Below are 10,230 nucleotides of genomic sequence, written 5' to 3' on the forward strand. Positions count from 1 at the left end.
CCTGAGACAAAGTCTCAAGTGACCTATTCTAATCCCCTTTTGTCCGTCGTCGTGCGTCGTGCGTCGTCCGTCGTGCGTCCGTAAACAATTTACATTTTCGACTTCTTCTCCAAAACCCCTAAACCAAATTCAATGAAATTTTGCAGGAAGCTTCTATGGCTAAAGGTCAACCAAAATTGTAAATTATATGGTCCCCACCCTCCAGGGGCCTGAGGGGCGGGGCTAAAAAGGGTCAAATTGACTAAAACTTCAAAAATCTTCTTCTCTACTCTCAGATATGGTGGAATAAAACACTCTTCATAGATGGAAGGGTCTTAAGGTGCTTTACTAAAATTGTAAATTTCATGACCCAGGGGTCTCACGTTTGCCCCTTGGGAGGGGGTAAACTTTACTATAGTTTATATAGGGAAATCACATAATTGACTTTTATTTGTTTTATTTCTATTGGAATTCATTCTAATTTGGTTAACATTATCAGCATGGGATGACAGTTTGATGGCATGCACATGTTGGCCCTGACTGACCCCCAAGGGCTGATGGGCGGGGCTAAAAAGGGCCAAATTGACTGAAATTTCAAAAATCTTCTTCTCTACTCTCGGATAATATGGAATCAAATACACTCCATAGATGGCAGGGTCTGAAGGTGCTTTACCAAAATTGTGAATTTCATGACCCCGGGGTCTCAAGTTTGCCCCTGGGGAGGGGGTAAACTTTACTATAGTTTATATAGGGAAATAACATTTTTGACTTTTATTTATTTTATTTCTATTGGAATTCATTCTAATTTGGTAAACATTGTCAGCATGGGATGTCAGTTTGATGACATGCACATGTTGGCCCTGACTGACCCCAAAGGGGCTTATGGGCGGGGCTAGAAAGGGCCAAATTGACTGAAATTTCAAAAATCTTCTTCTCAAGACCGAAATAAGTTGGAATCAAATACTCTTTAAAGTTGGAAGGGTCTTAAGATGCTTTACTAAAATTGTGAATTTCATGACCCCGGGGTCTCAAGTTTGCCCCTGGGGAGGGGGTAAACTTTACTATAGTTTATATAGGGAAATCACATTTTTGACTTTTATTTGTTTTCTTTCTATTGGAATTCATTCTAATTTGGTAAACATTGTCAGCATGGGATGACAGTTTGATGGCATGCACATGTTTGTCCTGACTGACCCCCAGGGGCTGATGGGCGGGGCTAAAAAGGGCCAAATTGACTGAAATTTCAAAAAGCTTCTCCTCAAGACCGAAATAAGTTGGAATCAAATACTCTTTATAGTTGGAAGGGTCTTAAGGTGCTCTACTAAAATTTATTAATTTAATGACCCGGGGGTCATAAGTTTGCCCCTGGGGAGGGGTAAAATTTTACTATAGTTTATATAGGGAAATTACATTTTTGACTGATTTGTTTGATTTCTATTGGAATTCATTCTAACTTGGTTAACATTTTCAGCATGGGATGAAAGTTTGATAATATGCATATGTTGGCCCTGACTGACCCCTGAGGGCTGATGGGCGGGGCCAAAAAGGGTAAATTAAATTTACTGAAATATTTCAAATCTCAGGTGACCGTTAAGGCCCATGGGCCTCTTGTTTCAATTTGTGGTGGTGTTCATGCCCAAAATTGATAACATGTAAATGTTTGTATTTTTAGTGCTATGTTGAATGAGTGCATAGTTTCTAATTTAGATTAAATATTCTTTAACCCTTTCAATCCTATGAAACTTGAGTAGACTGTGCCATTCATTTATCATTTTATGTCCAATATGGTCAGTAGGTACTTGTTAAGCCAATATGTCAAAGGTGGGAAGAACTAATGTCCTATGTTTATGTAAATTTGATGTAAGTTGGATTGCAAAAGTCACATGAATTTACTATTTCTAGTGAAGGGAATGCACACACATCCAGTTGCAAACAGTTTCTTCCTGGCTCATGTTTTTTTAATTTTCCTGGTGAGTGCCCCGTTTTTATAGAGCAGTTAGAATAAATACAGTACATGTATGTATCTCATTAAATAAGTTATTAAAATTATCATTAATTGTTAATAATTATATAATTATATTTGAACAAGTACATTGTAAGTTTTCTATATATTTTTTCATATGTCACTGTCTTTTACTGTTCATTTGTGTGATGCTTGACGCATTCTAGTCCAATATTATGCTTCGCATTTTCTTTTTATTCAATTAAAATCTGAATTGTTTCTTTTTAAGGGGGAAATGCATGCATGATTATTACAATTATTCAACAAATACGATAATTCAGATATATGTGGAGTTATAATTTTGATCTATATCTTGTAAAGAACGATTTATTCTACAAAAAGTCACCGCTCATAAGGTTGCTTGCTTATTATGTTTGTCTTTATATCGTACTTTTTAATTTCGTTTTTTATCCAAAAATATATCTCTGAATATGATTTGCTACACTGTTATGTGATTTGAGAATTGAAGTGTTTCAAATAATAAATATCAATATGCATTTAATGAAAAAATCTACTGATTCCTGTGACACAATCTAAGAATTAATGTAATTTTTATATAGTGCACGTGAGTTAGGGGTAACAGACCGTGCAACCCTCATTTACAGATGCGTCTTGAATCTCATTAGCTCGCTGCTAAACAAATGATGATAGCATATATATAAGTAATCCGTATTACACCGTATCATAATTAATCCACATTACACTCTAGCATAAGTGATCCATATTACACCCTAGCATAAGTGATCCATATTACACCCTAGCATAAGTGATCCATATTACACCCTAGCATAAGTGATCCATATTACACCCTAGAATACGTAATCCATATTACACCCTAGCATAAGTGATCCATATTACACCCTAGCATAAGTGATCCATATTACACTCTAGCATAAGTGATCCATATTACACCCTAGCATAAATAATCCATGTTACACCCTAGCATACGTAATCCATATTACACCCTTGCATAAGTGATCCATATTACACCCTAGCATAAGTGATTCATATCACACCCTAGCATACGTAATCCATATTACACCCTAGCATAAGTTATCCATTGTACACCCTACAATGTAGCATTAGTTATCCATTGTACACCCTAGCATAAGTTATCCATTGTACACCCTACAATGTAGCATTAGTTATCCATTGTACACTCTAGCATAAGTGATCCATATTACACCCTAGCATAAGTTATCCATTGTACACCCTAGCATAAGTGATTCATATCACACCCTAGCATACGTAATCCATATTACACCCTAGCATAAGTTATCCATTGTACACCCTACAATGTAGCATTAGTTATCCATTGTACACCCTAGCATAAGTTATCCATTGTACACCCTACAATGTAGCATTAGTTATCCATTGTACACCCTAGCATTAGTTATCCATATTACACCCTAGCATAAGTTATCCATTGTACACCCTAGCATAAGTTATCCATGTATTAGGCTACCATTGAGACGAATTGTATAAATTATATATATTTGATATACATATCTTAGAATATACTGTACCAACCACCATAATATTTTATAAGTGTAAAATGTTGTTCACATTAATTTCATTAATAAAGATGGTGTTTATTTTGATAGTTGTCCCAACACACTGCCATATTTATTGTAAGATGATAGTGTACTTGCCAATGTATGAATGCAAATAAAAAAACAAATGTTGAGATTTTTTGGAAAAACTTCATTATTGCAACATCATTTCTTTTCAACCTTCATTGTATGGAGGAAAGGAAGTACAATGTTGAATTTCATAAGCATTCTTAGCCCGAGTCAAATGTATAAAATTGTTATGAAGTGAAGCTTGCCAAAATCAAACCATCAATGGTTGTTATCTCGTGGATAGCTATAGGTGAGTCTGTGATAATTTACTTTAATTACGAGCCGAATGTGAAAAGTCCAAATGCGACTGAAATACTATGGGATTCGGGTAAGAAGGCTTAATTAGTGGTGTTATTTAGATATGTATATATACTGTAACTTTGTTATTGGAATATTATAGAAGGTTTTCTTTATAGATATACATACCAGTATTACCGTTACGGAGATCCTCATAAAATTTGTCCACCGGGGACCAGGAATTGGGTGGGTGACTATAATTTTACGTTGTGTCCATCCTTCCTCATATTATCTTGTCCAGGCTCCATTTCCTACACCACCTGATACTTGAACTCCATGCTTGTTGCTCAGGTGAGGTGAGGTGAGCTGAAATGTATCAAAGGTACATTTGTAAGTTATTTTGACCTTTGACCTACAAGAAAAAAAAAATGTCCGAGCGCTATCACATATTCACACTGACTTATATTTTGACCTTTGAATAGCATAAAACAGAAAGGTTTGCCGGGGCTTTATTTCAAAGAACAAACCATCTTTTACGAATATTATCTGCCATTCTTGGCATGTTATGAGGAAGTGAAGTTCGCCGAATTGTCTTGTTTGTAGTTTCTTTTTCAATAAAGACACAGGTAAATGTTAGAAACAACTTCTACGTAATGGTAGTTGTTCTCTTTTCTTTTCTTTTTGGCAATAGAAGGTATCATATATAAATATGAAATTCGAAATTTGTTTGAACATGAATTGATTACTATTTATCTATTATTTTGTGATAGATGTAAATTGTTGAAAGAAATTATGATTGACGCTTTAATCAAATGACCTTAATCTGCATTAGCTGCTGGCTTCTGCTGGCTTCTGATGTACACATAAGGTTATACAATGCTGTACATCTTGATGTATTTCGGTAATATCTATTTTTTTCATAAATTACATGAGAAGATTCATGAAGATGATTTTACGCAGCATTGCTTTTACATATCTTTTTTTCATCAGTATCAAATAGGAAATTAACTTTGTTTGAAAAATGACTAAAATAACAAAGCTCAAGTATTTATCTTGAGGTTTTAAAAAAAAATCTTGTTTTATATTTTCCTTTGAAGTTGCAGCTCGATTTTTTTGATTGTCGTATTTCATCTTGTTTGATTTTAATTGAATTTTACGATGTTTGAGATTTTGTTTTAAAGAGATTTTCGTTGATTTTATTGTTTCACCTATAGATGTTGGCATGGATTTGCAAAAGCTGTTCATGTCTTTAAACCGACAAACAATTACCACATGGCGTATCGTTCACTTGGTGTGTGACATATGTACAAGAATGTTTTCTTTTCAAATTCGGTTTCTGTCGAAGTTTTCGATTTCAAAATGTCATATTCCGGTATTTCAAAGACAGATTAAAATATAAGAATGAATTACTTAAAATACAATTATATTCATTAGAGAAGTCATGATTGGTTTCATCTTCTCATGAACACTCTACAAAGCATTGAATAGCTTAGTTGGTTTAACTTCTCATGAACACTACAAAGCATTGAATAGCTTAGTTGGTTTAACTTCTCATGAACACTGTACAAAGCATTATATAGCTTAGTTGGTTTTATCTTCTCATGAACACTACAAAGCATTGAATAGCTTAGTTGGTTTAACTTCTCATGAACACTGTACAAAGCATTGAATAGCTTAGTTGGTTTTATCTTCTCATGAACACTGTACAAAGCATTGAATAGCTTAGTTGGTTTATCTTCTCATGAACACTGTACAAAGCATTGAATAGCTTAGTTGGTTTAACTTCTCATGAACACTACAAAGCATTGAATAGCTTAGTTGGTTTTATCTTCTCATGAACACTGTACAAAGCATTGAATAGCTTAGTTGGTTTAACTTCTCATGAACACTACAAAGCATTGAATAGCTTAGTTGGTTTTATCTTCTCATGAACACTGTACAAAGCATTGAATAGCTTAGTTGGTTTTATCTTCTCATGAACACTGTACAAAGCATTGAATAGCTTAGTTGGTTTAACTTCTCATGAACACTACAAAGCATTGAATAGCTTAGTTGGTTTTATCTTCTCATGAACACTGTACAAAGCATTGAATAGCTTAGTTGGTTTAACTTCTCATGAACACTACAAAGCATTGAATAGCTTAGTTGGTTTTATCTTCTCATGAACACTGTACAAAGCATTGAATAGCTTAGTTGGTTTTATCTTCTCATGAACACTCTACAAAGCATTGGGTAGCTTAGTTGGTTTTATCTTCTCTCATGAACAATACAAAGCATTGAATAGCTTAGTACAGAAACGATTATTCAGTCTTCAGCAATTAGTTTAAAACTGTTAAATACGATACCTCCTAATTGATGGCGTTCTGTACTTTATTGCATGTATTTATAGCGTGGTATTGTCACACTAACAATTTTCTTTTTCTTAGAAATCCTTAGATATACAAATGTACATTACTTATGTAGTGCAGTTCATTGCTTGTATGAACAGTTTTTCTAATTGATTTTTACTGAAAAAAAAAAAGTTTTCTTATCTTTACCATTTGTTAATTGGATATGTAGATATGGTGAATGGTACATTTGTCCAATAATACTATTTTTTGAAATAATTTGTTTTTAGTTTAGAAAATATTTTTAGAAATCAAGATAGCGATCTATGACTAGTATTAGGACTATCCCCGATATAGACAATGGAACAGTCGGTCCTCTCACACAATCTTCATGTCCTCAACACTTTTTAGATGTTTACATTTATCCTCTCAATCTTCTTTGATAAACGAATTTACATAACTTTTTGATTTTTTTTTGTGGTGTCGGCGAAAATTAACATGAATCCACTAATTGTATTTTCATTGACATCAGTGTGTTAATAAGTTTTTTAAAATGAAATATTATTGTCAAGCCAAAAAACAACTGCAATATATTTTCTTATATCTGAGATTTATGTTTCAATTTTACATTTGTGAAGTATATTTAGATATCACTAAGATTCAATCAATACAAAAAATGATAAAATAGCTCGTGGAATTCATTTTCATCAAACTTCATTTATTTTGACGCGTTTAAAACGCAAATTAAGGTTCTTGCAAAACTGAAAACTGCTGTAATTGTGTGAAATTGTTATATTGTTGTTGAACTGTTTGTGATTTACTTGTAATGAATAAACATTTACTGCAGTGAAAAATTTGTTTCCTGTTTTCAATAAAGTCTCAAGTGACCTGTTCTAATCGCATTTTATCTGTCGTACTCACGCAGATGTACTTATACACATGTGCTTTTTGGCACCGAAATGAACGGAAATAAAAGTGAAATCTATATAAAATATAAACCCTTGGATTGTCCTCCACAAGTCTTAACGTGTTTTACCAAAATTTTGAACTTGAAAAAGTATAGTAATGATAAATATACAACAGCACACAATCTTTCATGGGGAAGCACAAAGTTTAATCTTTTAGGAATAGAATATGATGTTGATTTGCATAAAATAGTAAAATTGAATTCTGACAAGAAACTTATTAAACTGAAATCCCTCATTAACTCGTGGAGCCGAAGAAATCTTATTCCAATAGGGAAAATAACTATTATAAAAACACTACTTATTACACAATTCAATCATCTCTTTATAGCTCTCCCGAACCCAAACGAATCGTTTATAAAAAAAGTCAACAATATATTATATGAATTTCTTTGGTGTGGTAAAACAGACAAAATTAAACGTGATGTTATAATTAAGTCATATATTGAAGGTGGTTTAAAGATGATTAATTTAAAATCTTTTATAACAGGTCTTAAGACAACATGGGTAAGGCGGATTTATAAAGATGATGCTAGTTGGATGTATATTACAGATAAATATATGGATACATTTGCTTTGGCAAATTGTGGACTTCAAAAACTCAAATTACTTTGGAAGAATGTACAAATTTGTTTTGGAAAGATGTTCTGAAAGCTTGGTATATAACAATAGATGGGTCCAATACTTACAATGAAAAAATTTGGGAAAATCCTTTGTGGTATAATTATAACATCAAAATAAACAACAAACCTGCTTTCTGCAAAGAATGGTTCAGGAAAGGGGTAATGTATAAATATGATATTGTTAAAAAAGATGGCTCATTTTATAATTTTGAAGAATATAACAAAAATATGGTATAAGATCCAACTTTTTAACATTTCATGGTATTATTAGAGCTGTAAAACATTTTATAAATAGTAAACAGGAAATTTTCTCTTCAGCAATCTGTTTACCAAACATACCTTTAAATTTGAAAGTTATACGAAGAAATAAAAAAGGGACACATGACATCTATAGAATCTTGTGTCATAATCACACAAAGCCTACATCACAATGAAAATGGACCTTAATTTTTAATATCCAGGAAAACCAATGGAAAGAAATTTATACAAATGTTTTTAAAACCACTAATAGTACAAAACTAAGATGGCTTCAATACAGAATCAATCATAGAATTTTAACTACAAATACAATTCTACATAAAATGGGTATAAAACAAGATAATTTATGTACATTCTGTAGAAATTTTCCAGAAACCATTGAACACTTTTTTGGGGATTGTGATAAGGTTAGTGCTCTTTTACGTGAATTTAAACAATTACTTGCTGCTAACAACATTTTTGTCGATTTTATTAAACAGGAATTTATACTTGGAAAATTCAGTTTCAGTGATGCAGATTTGGTATTAGATAACCTTATTTTACTATTGATTAAACAATATTTGTTTAAAATGAAATGTTTAGAAAAAGATATCAATTTAATAAGTTTAAAAAACCATATACTGTTTGAACTGAAAGCTCATAAGCTGATGATAGTTAAGCATAAGGCATACCGAAACAACGTTGAGTTACAAAATAATATTGAAAACTGGCTTAACATATGATTTTAATGATTTTAATATATCTATTATGTGGTTTTATTTAATGTAACAGTTTTAGTTTTGTGCTGACAATTTAAAGTTCAGGTCTATACTTTTAAGTGTACATTGTATACACTATTTACCATCTGTGTAATCAAACAATTAGTCTGAGGCTGCAAAAGAAAATCCCCCCCCCCCCCCCCCCCCCAGTATGTTTGTAATGTGTAAGTTTGATTTGGTGTCTTTATGTGTGTGAGTGAGTGAGTAAAGACATATAGAATGGCTACATGTATGAATATATATATCACAGTATATCTAAATGAATATGATGTATGCTTGTAAGTTTGAATGGACATGTATTGTATTTGTAATGTGTTGTTGATAAAATTAAAATTGAATAAAAAATTGTTAAAAAAAAAAAAAAAAAAAAATTTGAACTTCATCTCTCTGGGGGCTCACGTTTTCTCCGGTGAATAGGTAAGTTAACTATAGTTTATAAAGGGAAAAAAGCTTTTTCAGATTTTTTTAATTGCCATTGGGAATAATACAAACTTTGTTAAAATTATTTGTATGTACAGTACATGTTGGCCCTGAGTAACATCAAAGGCCTGATGTACGGGACCAAAACGGTTCAAATCGACTGAAATTTAACAAATCTACTCGACACCCAGATAGTACAGGGTCCGTAGGGGCTTCAACAGATTTTTGTTTTCTTGACCACTGGGGCCTCGCATTACACACGGGCTGATGGGTGGGGCCAAAAAGGGAAAAGTTACTGACATATTTTAGAACTGTAAGTTACCGTTTAGGAAATGAATCTCGGAGATGGTGTTGATGATATAAATATAACATAAAAACAATCTATAGCCACAACCTATGTCGATGTCAAAACTGTTTACAATTATTTGCGTGAAATCCGGCGATCAGTGATCTAATTCTCGCCATTGCGATATAAGCTTAAGTATGGTGTGGCTCCACTGGGGCTGGAGGGGCGGGACCCGTTAAGGGAAAAAGCGGTATGTATAGCGAATAAATGCTTTAAATCGCTACCAGTCCTGAACAATTGAATAATTTTCGATAAAATTTGGCCTGAAGCATTATTTCGAAAAGGGGGATCCGACGTATGAATATATCTAGGATGTGACCTCCCTGTGACTGGAGGGGCGGTACCGAATAGGTAAATAAAGGTAAATCTTTTAAATTGTTCCTAGTCCTGAACGACTATGGATTTAATGAAATTTCGTCTGGAGCATTATTGGGCAATGATGTTTAACAGTGGGTGTGGCTCTCCTGGGGTCAGAGTAGCGTGGCCTAATATGGGAAATATAGCAAAACATATCCGTCTTCTTTACGAATGACAGGATTTGGTCCACATTTTATTCGAACCAGCTCAAATAATAGGGAAAACATTGTTATATAACTTGAACGTATTTTTCCATGATTACCGAAATATCCACACGCTTTCCTTTTCATGATAAATGTAATCAAATTAAAATAAACCTCGTGACATGAAAAAAGG

Source organism: Pecten maximus, chromosome 12 (genome assembly GCF_902652985.1).
Source record: "Pecten maximus chromosome 12, xPecMax1.1, whole genome shotgun sequence".
Taxonomy (NCBI): Eukaryota; Metazoa; Mollusca; class Bivalvia; order Pectinida; family Pectinidae; genus Pecten; species Pecten maximus.